Source organism: Corvus kubaryi, unplaced genomic scaffold (genome assembly GCF_017639235.1).
Source record: "Corvus kubaryi isolate FWS band 111438036 unplaced genomic scaffold, C.kubaryi_AGA036_p1.0 37384, whole genome shotgun sequence".
Lineage (NCBI taxonomy): Eukaryota > Metazoa > Chordata > Aves > Passeriformes > Corvidae > Corvus > Corvus kubaryi.
The window spans coordinates 1,465,156-1,477,383 of record NW_024581126.1 but is presented as its reverse complement, the minus strand read 5'-3'; the positions used below and the strand labels follow the sequence as shown (position 1 = coordinate 1,477,383).

General features: G+C 40.3%; 1 long non-coding RNA gene across 1 annotated transcript in view; it reads left to right on the top strand.

The window, feature by feature from the left end:
* The window catches only part of LOC121668139, a 53,870-nt gene that overhangs the window by 19,097 nt on the left and 22,545 nt on the right, over nt 1-12,228 (top strand). Inside the window, exon 3 of the long non-coding RNA XR_006017265.1 lies at nt 201-265. This is a non-coding gene — a long non-coding RNA (uncharacterized LOC121668139). The remainder of the gene's footprint in view (nt 1-200; nt 266-12,228) is intronic.

Sequence of the window (12,228 nt, the reverse complement as noted above, 5' to 3'; positions counted from 1 at the left end):
TTATCTAACCTTTTCAGGTATAGTTAAATATGTTTTCTGTGCCAGTCAAGACTGTAGGTGCCACCTGCCACGGCAGGACTCATAACTAATCCACTATTTGCTCATCAAGTGAAAAAATTTAGTATTATTGTAAAGTAAGCTGCTTAAATACTTTGTTTCATCCATCTGCTCTTTTTTTTTCTTTTCTTCTCAAAATGCAGGCACATCCAGATCACAGCTACTTTTGATCCTGTCAGCTACTGAACCACATTTAACAGAGAGAGAGGTATGTCCATGAATAATGCTTGAACCTTGATTTCTTTGCCCGAAGTGTATCTATTTTTGTATGTTTTGTTTCACTTTCCTCTTACCTTCTTGATATAAAGGGAGTATCTTTAGGACAACCCTATTGCTGAGTGTCTCCACTCAAGTTGATGAAATCAAGAGGCAGTGCAGGACTCATTCATTCAGATAAAGCTGTAGAACCTGTCTCTGAAGCTTTCCCACCCCCAAAAATGTGTTGCTTGCAGCTGTTTTTAGGTATAAAGCCTCAGTTCTGACCTTTGTGAGGAAATAATGAATGGTAGACAGTTAGAGGCCAAATGCCAACCATATTTGTTACCTTTTGCAATACTGCTTAAGTCAATTAAGTTTGTGAGAGCCTTAAAACAGTACTTAATCCAGAGGTGGCTGTAGACAGAAATTGCACCATCTTCCATAGCAATTCTGGTTTGTGGTTGGCCAGTCTATGAGCCACAATGAATCCAAAAGTGTTATTGTGGGCTGGGTTAACGTCACTAAGGGCAGAGGCTGGGCCTGAAGTGTGTGTATGCATGTATCTCTGCTATTTATCTATTACATGTTTTCTGTCTAACAGTCTGTCCTAATGTATTCACCTATTTTCTGCCTTTTCCCAGTCCTCAGCCATGATAACAGCCATGCAGGCCTTAAATCACACCATGTAATACACACATTATTTGTTCTGTTCTGAACATGCCTGATTGATTTTTATTAACCCATTGGCCTCTAGCTAGCAAAGCACACACAACATTCTATAATATAAAAACAGTGGACACCTTGCTGGCATTTAATTCGTGTCAGTATTGGACCTATGTAAAATCAAAGCTGCAAAAATAAATATATTTTGTGTGGTGCACACACAGTTTTGATAGCCAAATAAATGGGGGTTTTTTTAGGAACAATTGCCTTACACACAGCAAATGAGATCTATTTTCCAATTTGGACACAAGTTCTTAGTCATTGAAGAGAAAATGGAAGGGGTTTGCTGGAAAATGATCCTATCGAAAGAAAACTCAAAATACAGGAATTGCATTTCTGTGCTAGTAGAAGCTGGTCTAAAATCTGTTTTGTCTTATTTTAGAAGCTGCTCGGACTTTTTGTGCTGGTCTCCAAGATGCCTGGCTCAAAATTTGCTGTCAGTAGGCCTACTGGCATTTTACAAGCAAAGATGATCCCTACCAATTTCAGATAATGCGCTTAAACCTATAGTCCCAAAGAAAGACTTGTTTTTTAATAGTAGTAATCCTTAAATTGACTGGGTGTGGAAACACCACAGGGTCTCTTCTGGGTTCCCTGGTGAGAGGCTTTCTGTATAATCTGCTTTTTTTAAAAAGCCCTGTTATAAAGCTCAGTAAGTTTTTAATCTATTCTTTGAATATATGTAAAGCTACTGTGCTCAACACATGTAATGGTACAAATGCACTTTATGCAGTGGATATTAAGAGTAAGTATTGGATGAAGTAAGAGTTAAACAGAAGCCAGCAGAAAATTTTGTCCTTTGGGAGAAAAAGTGTTTTAGGACTGTATATAAAGAAAACATAATTGTTTTGGGAAGGGGAATAGAAGATAAGAATATAGATTCCATCATCTTTATGAACATTTGTCACCTAAGACGTTTAGAGAAAGAGTAAAGCTCCAATGTTTCTGTGTCTCTCAACCCCTGATGCCTTATCCTTTGGGCTCCAAAGTAATTCCAAGTGTCCTGCAAGCACATGTGACGTACTTGTAATATTAAAATATTTACTAAGAGTACTGTTTGCTCTCCTGCCTTCCTGAGCACCTGAGAGCTGAATTAGACTGGGAATAAAAACCTCATGCAGTAGCTGCCAAATGTGTGATTGTATTACAGCACATAAAAGTGCACTGTACCTTATTTAGACTAAAGCACATTAATACCTTCCTTGAAACCTTTTTTTGCGATGTAAGGTATTTACAGGTAGTGAAAGTGTTCTTTCTTCATACTCCCAGAGTTTTAAAGCTCATTTGATTTAATAATTGTTTATTTCAACTGGAACTCCTATAGCAAGCTTGTAGTAGGAGGGGCTGGATCTAATTTTAAAACTGGAAAGAAGTACTTCAAGCACAGAAATGATGCTTGGTAAAATAGGGCAAACATTTAAGAAAAGCTCCCATCACAATTTTAGTTTAGGTTAATTTTGTGACTAACTTTCTGCATTTAGTTACATTTAGTTCTGCAATTAGTTACAATTAGTAATTGTAACTAATTACTACCTTGGAGAGAACTTAAGGAAAAATGTTATCTCTTTCTTTCTGTCGATCTTTTGAAATATATTTTAAATAAATAAAATATGCTAATTTCTCTCAATGTAAATCAAGATGGGGTAAATATATTCAAAAACATCAAACTTCTGATACTTTTTACCTCTTCTCTCTTTATTATTCTCTCTTATTTATTATTTTAAACACTCACATGTTTTTTTCTTGGCCTCATAATTCTGCATATTTATTTTTTTTATTATTAGTTTTTTCATTTGTCCTATTATGAAGATTTTCCATTAAATTCCTAATATATATTTTAACAACTGAAATCTTTAACAGAAAGAATAATTTTCAGTTTATTTTCCTTTTTTTAAAATGATATTTTATGTTATTTTTCTCAAATGCACATGTAATTTTACTCTAGCACTTTTTCTGGAATTACAGGTTAATTCACTGTTTAACATTCCATGTCTGTTCAACTTACTTCTGCCAAGGTGAGGTATTTGAAGAGAAATGAGAATATAATTTGATTCTCAGTTTTGCATGCTATAGCATTGCAAGGAGGCAAGGTTTTTATACCCTAACGATAAATATGTTAAGAGATGCAGCCATTTTAGAAGTTATTGATTCTACAGGAAGACACTGGGTTTACAAGTCTGATTTGGGAAAAAGTTTCTATCATGCCAAAGAATCAGCAGGAAAATCCTTTTATGAATGTTATGTGCATCTTAATTCCATTTCAAACAACATTATTTCCTGGCTATCACTGAAGTTGGCGTTAGCAAAGTGAGAAAATTCTTCTGTTGGGGGCACACATGGTACAAACTCTCTGCATGCTCTTTATGTACAGAGATGGGGCATTGTTCTTGATTGTGTTGCAGAATCACAAAATCAGAGAACCACAGGATCAATGAGGTTGGCAAAGACCTGTGAAGTCATCGAGGCCAACCTATGACCCATCACCGGCGTGTCAACCACACCATGGCACTGAGTGCCATGTGCAGGCTTTTTGAAGAAAATTTCTGACATTACAGAACTAAACTGAAATGTTCTCTTTTTTCTATTTTTTTTCTGCCACTCTTACATTTCATGGCAAAAACAGAGACTTCATAAGCTGAAAGAAGTTGGGGAGGGAGGAAAAATGAGTGCAAAGAAAGAGAGAAGCTCTCAGAGTAGAGTGCAGGGCTAAAGGGATAGAATTGGATTAGTTTTATATTTGGGTAAATGAAATCTAGGTTAGTGGTTATATTTTGGCGGGAGTTTTTTTGAGTATCTATAACAGAAGGAAAACAAATCATAGCGGATCTTAAATTTTCTTCTCTTCTGTTTCTGTCCCCCAAAGTGCTGTTCATCTCACAGAGAGTTACCTGAACTAGATATACAACTCCTCTGCAGCCACTTCTTGCCATGCCAGGCATTCAGATGCCTGTGTTTGAGGTCAGCTCTGGTGTGGCACTGCCACATAACTCTTAGTTAGACCGCTGTGAAACACTCACGTTGTGAGACAGAGCTGTGAGAAGCCTCACCTGTAGCCTCCAGCCTCACACCTCTGCCTGCTGGCTCAGGAGCTGCATTTAAACCAGGGCTTTGGATTCCTGGCTTGGCACCTGCCTCACTGCTACAACCTTGTCAGGCAAGCTGGACTCTTGCCCAACTCTGTCCCCACTGCTGGCCCTGCTTTGCTGTCCCTGTTTGAGCAGTGGGGACAGTGTTGGCGAGGCCACTGCCCTGCCTGCTGTGCTGTCACCCCCCGGGCCTGGCTGGCCTTCCTGCACGGAGCAAGGACAACTGGAAATGTGACATCTTCAGACAGGACGTATTTTGAAGCTGAGAAAGCACTAGAAACATTTCTGACTGCTTATATCTTTAAACCTCCTTGTTTATTAGTCAGCTTGCTGGTGTGCCTATTGTACCTGTGTGTAATGTGCTGTCCAGTCTCAACATATTCTGCTCCGTTCTAATCACCGAGGAAGAGTCATCCTGGTCTCCTGCATTGTTGTAAACAAAATGACAAATATACAAATAGTAAATGAGCCTGGACCATTTGGTAATTTAGGTAAAAGCCTCTGTGAAATACACGTAGGCATAGAAAAGAAAAGCATTAAGTCCAAGGTATGTTAGGCAGTAAATTATGAGGAAAAACTTAAGTTTGATGTAGTGAGTAGCCATCCCCATTCTGTGCTATGATACCAGAAGTCTAAGTGAACAGGAACTACTACTCTGGATGTTTTTCATTCCTATTGACTAATTTAGGGGAAATCCCTTACAAATCAGCATTTTAATTAAATTTTAAACATAAAGCTTTTCAATATAAGCATAGTTGATTTAATATAGATATTATGTCTAGTGCATGTATTTTCAGATTAATCATAAATTTGTTTTCTGAAAGTTGGAATCCTACATGTTGAAACACAAACTTTTTGCATGCCAGAAAGGTGAATTTTTGAACTATGCTGCTCTTTGTAGCTGTAGAGAAGCAAAGAAGCTATGTAGACACATGCCTGTTTATGAATGTACATATTGCTTGGAGGAAATGCCTCAATTTGTATTAATTTGAAATTGTTTGTGGAACTTGCCTGCAATTGGTACTGTTGTCCTACCCTTAAGTACTTAATTGTGGTCATCTTTTATGATTCAATCCTGGAACCTGCAATAATTACCCACGTTTCATCTGTCCATCTGTCTTCCTATCATCAAGAACACATTCTTGCTACTGGCTCCTCATCCATTGCCAACCAATCTCCCTTATTTCTCCCCCATCTAAATAGGTTCTGGTCAATATGCCATACCCAACTGCCTCATTTCTTTCCTTATTTCACTGACCACATTGACTTATGCTTCATCTTAAATTATTGAGTTGGCAGGTGAGAAATTTGAAGCCAAAATGAAACACTGTATTTGAGTGGTTCATGGCATATCAGTATGACCTGGATTGTGTTTCATTTCAGTCAACAATAAGTCATCTGCTGGTGTGTATAGGAGCTGTTGTATGCTGTGTTTTACTCCACAAGCACTTTTCAGCTCTGTGTTAGACACAGGAAAGCAAGAGAGATCTGATTTGCAGTCATACATCTTTGAGAAGGACACATCTGCTCTGGTGTTTAATAACTTCCAGCTGTCATATAGTTTACAGTCTGTAAATGTTTTCCAAGACATGAATCAATTATCTTTTCAGGGAGATATGAATAGATTGCAGGATAGGTGTTGCTATGCATTCTTGACATTCTGAAAAAGCACATGTAATCAGTAAAACTGCCGTGGGTACCCTCGAAATCTAGAGGCAAAATTTGTAATTCTGGTCGTAAGTTTACATTCTGTTTGAAATACTCCAGAAGAGGTAGCAAATAAAATATTTTCATGAACACCTGCAAAAAAACCCCTCAATTTGTGCTCTTGGGTGTAATTGTTTTTATGTCGCCCATGCAGTAGAAACAGCAGACAGCTGATAAGTTGTGGCTTACTTGTGTCCATAAACTTCTTTCAGTACTCCTGTGATCCATGGTCTCGTTCTAGGAGAAGTTCCCGCTGAACCATTCCTTTTCATTTTGAATATGTGTGGTGGTAGGCTAGATTCCATTTTAGAAAAGTGACTTTTTAAAAGGCCCTCTGTCAATGCAGGGTGTTGCTTTCAGATTACAATTTTCACATAAAAGTTCTTTATCTACCAGCTCTGCAAACTTGCTCTGGTTACCTGGAGTCAAGGTTGGGCAGCCTTCAGCAGTAAAGACACATCAGACAGGATGGAGGTACCAGTCACAAAAATTGCTTCACACTGCTTGCAGACCTGGGGCACTAATTAACAGTTCTGTTAATGATACACGAGACAAAGCAGCCAGGTAAATAGATGAGACTAAATGCACAGAGAGCAGAAGTTTATGGTAGGAGTGCACTACTTCCACAGAAACGCTTCTCTGACTGCATTTCCATTTTAGTCTTATTAGTTTAATTAGGCATGACAATTTTGCCATTTGAAAATCTGCCTGACAGAAAACGAGTAGGGGTGGGAAGAACCTCACAGAAGGAGAGGGCGGGATAAAGGCAGAGCAGGGTGCAGGTATTCCCTGGCAGATGGAATTTTGGTGTCCCCACTGTGTGAGTCAAAGCCATCAGGGGCCTTAAGTCTCCTGGATCCCTTCAGTCCTGCTAATTCCACTCCTTAAGTGTGTGGGCAGCAGCAAGCAAGGAGACACTTTGCTGTTGAAGAAGAGGGAAAATCTGCTGGGCTTTACTCAGAGCCACATGAAAAGAAGGAGAGGCTGCTTCTTTTTGATGTTACTTGTCACTGTCTAAGCATGTTATCCTCTGTGTGTGCTAAACCATTTGTTTTCCATGCGTCATGGCTCTGCAACATGGGAAATAACATAAAAACTGATATTACAGTCTTAATGTGTGAGGAGACTTTCTGACTATTAGCTGAATTGGCATGGATTTCTTTTTCTAGTTCACTTCAAGGACTAAAGGCAATTAGGGAAAACAGGATCACAGTTTATTTTTCTCACAGGTTTGTAATAGGTGCTGGAGCTTATCTGCTGGCGGTTCATTAGATCAGGGTGTTTTGGCAGAAGCTTTTGTGTCTTACAAAGGCTGTGCCATATGGGATCCCAGCTACCCTGACTTTGGAAAATGCCCCTAAGTCTTACACAGCAACAGACTACTGACACATTGCATTTTATACCTGCCATGGTGCTCAAAAAGCATGTTTTCCCAAACCTTTATGGACTGTTGAGGAAATATAATGCCCATTTGAAGCAACACTGAAGATGTTTCAGATAGACCTACTGTTTGCATCACAGCTGGTTAGAGAAGGATCCCTGTACATCTGCCATCTGCCAAAGATGATAATGTGCTTTGTAACTGGCATTTCTTATTAATATTGTAGGCAGCAAACCTTGCAGATGGGGCAGGAAACAGAAATAGGACTCATGGTCTGATCCTGACTGCTGCTGTTTTGTGCAGTGCTGGGAAATTGGCTTAAGCTGTCTGGCCTACTGACTTCTTACAGTGTGTAATCTGAATAATTTTGTACTGCTTTGTCATCCTCTGGTGGGGGGAAAAAAAAGCTGTATGTCTGTGTAAAAACTGCTGTGATGAAAAGCTGCCTATGAACTAAAACAATTAATGCCCTTGTAGAAAAATTCAATTGCATCTTCAAAACTTCAACCTGAAGTGAGCCTCACTTATAAGGGAAAGGGGATCTTGACGATATTCCTGCTTATCATTTAGTTCCTATCATCGTTGACAGCAATGTTGACTGTGACTCTGCCTGCTTTTATGGTCAGTCAATATTGCTGAGCTCTGTGTTAGAAGAGAGTGAAACAAAGGTCACTGCCTTCCGTGTGGGCTCTCCAACAGCAATTTCTAACAGCCCCTTCCCTCAAACAGCACTGCTTTCCCACAGAAACCTGCAGAGAGCAGAGAACTGCTTTAGAGCAGTTGGTATTTAGACTGCAGTTCAAGGCTTTGAGATTCTTCACCTGGCACTGATGATATCTCTTTGTAGCTCGAGCTCCACAACCCTAATGAAATGTGCCAGAGGAGCTGTCTGTGAAGCAAACACACACCTTGCTTCTTGCTGAGGTGTTGTGGTGCACTTAATGCCGTGTGGTTATCTTGGGTGATAATGTATTTGGCAGAGAGAGAAGACTCTGTGGGGATAGCAGAGAGAGGGGCTTTTTGCTGTGAACTCATGTCCCTCTGCTTTTTGCAGCTTTTTGTGTGTTGGTGAATTTTAAAGAAGCCCTTGAGGATTTGGCACAGAATAAAAGCAATGTGCTGGCTTCCCTAGCACAGACTATCCCTTCACCTTCCTGCACACCCAAACCTGGGGTGCGCTGCCTGTTTTTCTCTCAGCTGGACCAGAGAAGGAACTTTCTTAAGACACAGTGAACTGGAAATTGTTAGTATTCTGAGAGTCCATTTTCCCTGACATTCTGTTAAAGATATTTCTGTAAAATTCTCTCCAACCATTACAGCTAACTAACATTTTATAATTGGAGCCACAAGCAACTTAAATGGTTATCCAGCATTGTAGTACCTCATGCAGACTGATCTTCAGAAGCCATCAGTTTGTTCTGATGGACTTGGACATACCTATGAGGAGTAGAATACAAGATGGATTTAGCTACCAATTTCCTTCTAAGCATTGCTGAAACTTTGTTGTCAAACTGACAGTGTTCTGCCTCTTTTCTGTGTTTTACATTTAGTAAGTACATAATCTGTATGAGGGGGTACTGTTATTTGGAAATCAGGAGTTGATTTATATTGTTTACTTATTTGAAAAATCTTTACATCTATTTTTGCTTTGTTTTAAGTTCTGATATAGCGAAGGATGTTTCTCTTCAGTATAAAATCCTGCCAGTACCTAAGACCTGCCTTATTTGCTTTTCTACAGCCAATAATTTTACTGCCACTAATTATGTACCTTTTTTATCAGAAAACCTAGTGTAAGAGATAGTTTTGGCAGTGCTACCATGTTCATGGTTTTATCATGCAATAAAGCTTTGTTAGCTGCCTTTGATGATTCTGGCATAGACTATTACAGGATAGAGAGGGGCAAGAACACCTGGAGCAAGGAGGGAGAACAGGAAGTGGAATTCCTGCCTAGAGCAGGCACCTCACACTGCACAGGCTTTAACACTGCTCTTACCAAAGGCTCTTCAGTGCAAGCAATAACCAGACAACTCAACAGCTCCATTTCTACTGTTCTTCCCAGCCCTGGGCCATTATGACTCCCCAGCAGAGGTCAGGTAAAGCCCCTGTCTTGCTCTCACAGCTGGGCCCAAGAATTACAGCAGATACACAATGGAAAGCAAGTAGACAGCCAGAGGGAACTTCTCCTTCAGCCTGGGTGGGAATCGGGCCTGATGTCTGTCTGTGCAGTGGCCACACAGCATTAGCTGTGCCAGAAGCACAGATTTATATGGACATTGCAGAGACAGCATCACAGCAGAGCTCTTTAGGTAGGGGCGGTTTGGCTGTGCTCTTGCCCTTTTCTGTAGCTAGTAGGTCAAGAAGGCAGCTAGAAATAACCAAAAGCAGTAGAATTTTACTTTAACTGGGTATGAGTTGCTAAGCAGATACTTTTGATATCTTTAGCACATATATCCAATCCCTCAGGTCTGCTCAATGTTCTCAGTGCTGTCTGCCCTTGAGAAGACCTGGAGGCATTTGAGATCTCTGTGGGTGCTGAGGTGTTTGAGAGCTAGCCCTTAGTAACTGTGTTGGTCTATTTCCCTTTGCTCCATTGAAGTGGCCTCCCTGCTGCTACAGGCTGGGGTAGCTCAGGTGCAAGCACAGACATATGGCTGTGTTAAGTGTTCATGGATAGATAGATCCTCTTTGGAATAATTGCTTGCACTATATTAAAATAAGAAGTGGGCTGGAAAATTAAACAGTTTGTGAGAAGCCAGTAGTTGATCTGTAGTAGAGCTGTGATTGTTCAGGTACATTTTAGAATAACTTCTGGGCTGTAAAGAGTTCAAAACAAACTCTAAAATCTGTTGTGCAGGAAATAGTAGTGCTAAAAAGTTTATATGGGGTAACGAGTCCTGACTTTCAGAGAGTTCTCCAGTGTTTGTTCATGAGTCATCGCAGAATAAACCTCTGAATGTTTTGCCTGCTCAGATTGTTATACCCTTCCAACCTCCTCAGCTTTCCATACGTGTGATAAGTCAGCATCAGCATTTTTGATGTTTCTCTTTGCAGTGACAGCTGCAAGCTGGGGACCTCTCTGTGCTGGTGCCACAGCTTTGCTCTGTAACCCATAACCTCCCTGCCAGGCTTGGTACAGTCCTGCCTCCTGCCCTTGTACCCTGTCCACATAAAGCTCTCTGCTTGATTTTATTTTTGGATCCTTTGAATCCAGAGACCTACTTACAACTGGGAAGGCCTGACTTGCTGGTTTACTTGATCTTATTCTGATGTGCAGTCATGTGCCTGTGGATCAAGGATAGGCTCTGTGATCTGTAATTGGCATCCAGTTTTATGGAAGGGGGAAGGTTCAGGCTCCGAGGGCTGTCTGGGTTTGTCTTCATGTGATTGAAACAATGAATGTATCTTGGTTTGTTATTATTCCTTGAGCAGTATTATGTTCCCAAACTTACTTCAAGCACAGAAAGATTCTCCAGTATGAACAAGCTCTGGAAATTTATTTTCTGGTAATGTTTGTTATGAGACTTAACCAGTGATGAATTCATCAGTTACCAATCCTCTACTAGTCCTCTTGGAACATGACAAATATCCCTTCTAATATCACATAAACATTGAGTTACGTTCACAAAAGTTTGTCATCTCTGCCTCTTCCCTCTTTGAGCTGGGGAGAAGCAAAGAAAATTCCACTGCTATTGAGGAGGAGGAAGAAAGTGGAATTCCCCTTTCTGCAGCAGCTACTGGTACCAAGGAGTGAAAAAAAGTTGATGGCTCTGGGGCCGGGCTGGCTGCTGCTGGCTAGGGAAGCAAAGCTTTGTGTGTTTTGGGGACACACAAATACCACTTTACCCACTCCTCCCGTCTCAATTGAAAGTGGAGAAGTCTACAGAGTACCTCAAGTCCCTGACATTAAAAATACCAAAAGAAGGTGCTAAGCCCATTTTTCTTGAAACCCCATCCACAGCGGTGTTCTATTTTGTGTGGCTTTGTTAGTGTTTTTTTAAGGGGCAGTAAAGCTATAAAATTGTTCTCCTACTTCGCATTTTTGGAGTGATAGGATTTGACATGAAATTCTGGTTTGTTTCACCCTTTGATAGCCCGTCCGAGTGATTTACACAAACTTTTACAGAGACACCACCATCTCTGGGGCTTTGTTAGGAAGCCAAATCGCTCCAGGTGGCTTAGACAGATGCTCGCACCTCGGCTACGCCCTAGTTTGTATACTGCTTTAATAGTTACTAATTACCTATTCAATGTCATTACCACGTTTCTGGTTTTGGCACAGAGCTACAGAGCAAGTTACAGCAGTCACGCAGAAACATCGCTGTGTATTCTGCCAACGCCAGAAAATACAATTGTTAGGGTGCTTGCAAGGTATGTTGAGCAGTCAGTGTGTGTACTCAGCTCTTAGGATGTGTGTTTGTTTTGGGCTTGCTGCATTCTTTGTGATTTGCTTCTTGACTGGAACTGAAGAGCCTGAGTGCTTACTTCTTTCTAAGTGCTAGAGAGCGGATCAGCTTTGGAGAAACTGCGTATTTTTTTTACTGTTTGAGATCACTCAGTGGACAAAATGAAATCTTCTTGATTTCCTGGGACGTTCTTAAGAAATCTGTGACCTTTCAGAAGGTGTATGCTGAATATTATTCCAAGTCAAAGTTACCAATAAATAAAACAAGAAGACCCCCAAACTACAAATAACTCAGTTGCTTATATTGTTAGAAAATATTTATTGTGGAAGGAAATAATCCTTAACAAGGTATAAAAGAGACTAAGATTTTTTTTTTTTCCTTTTCATTTATTCCCCTGATCCTGCCGTGTATGTGACACCCATTTCCTACCAAGGTTTTAAACCCTGTTAATTCCCTTGTTCCTACTCCTTTCTGAGAAGTGGTTTGTAGTGAATGTCCCGTAGAGGGAGATAATTCCAACAGGGCTAAATATCTGGGACAGAGCTCCCTGTTAAGGCAAATACTCCTGGTTTTGGTGCTCAGCCCTGTGGGTATGTGCCAGAGCTGCTCTGCACAGGGTAACCACACATGAAATACCTTTCCTTGAAGATTGGGTAGAACTTCTGCTCTGATT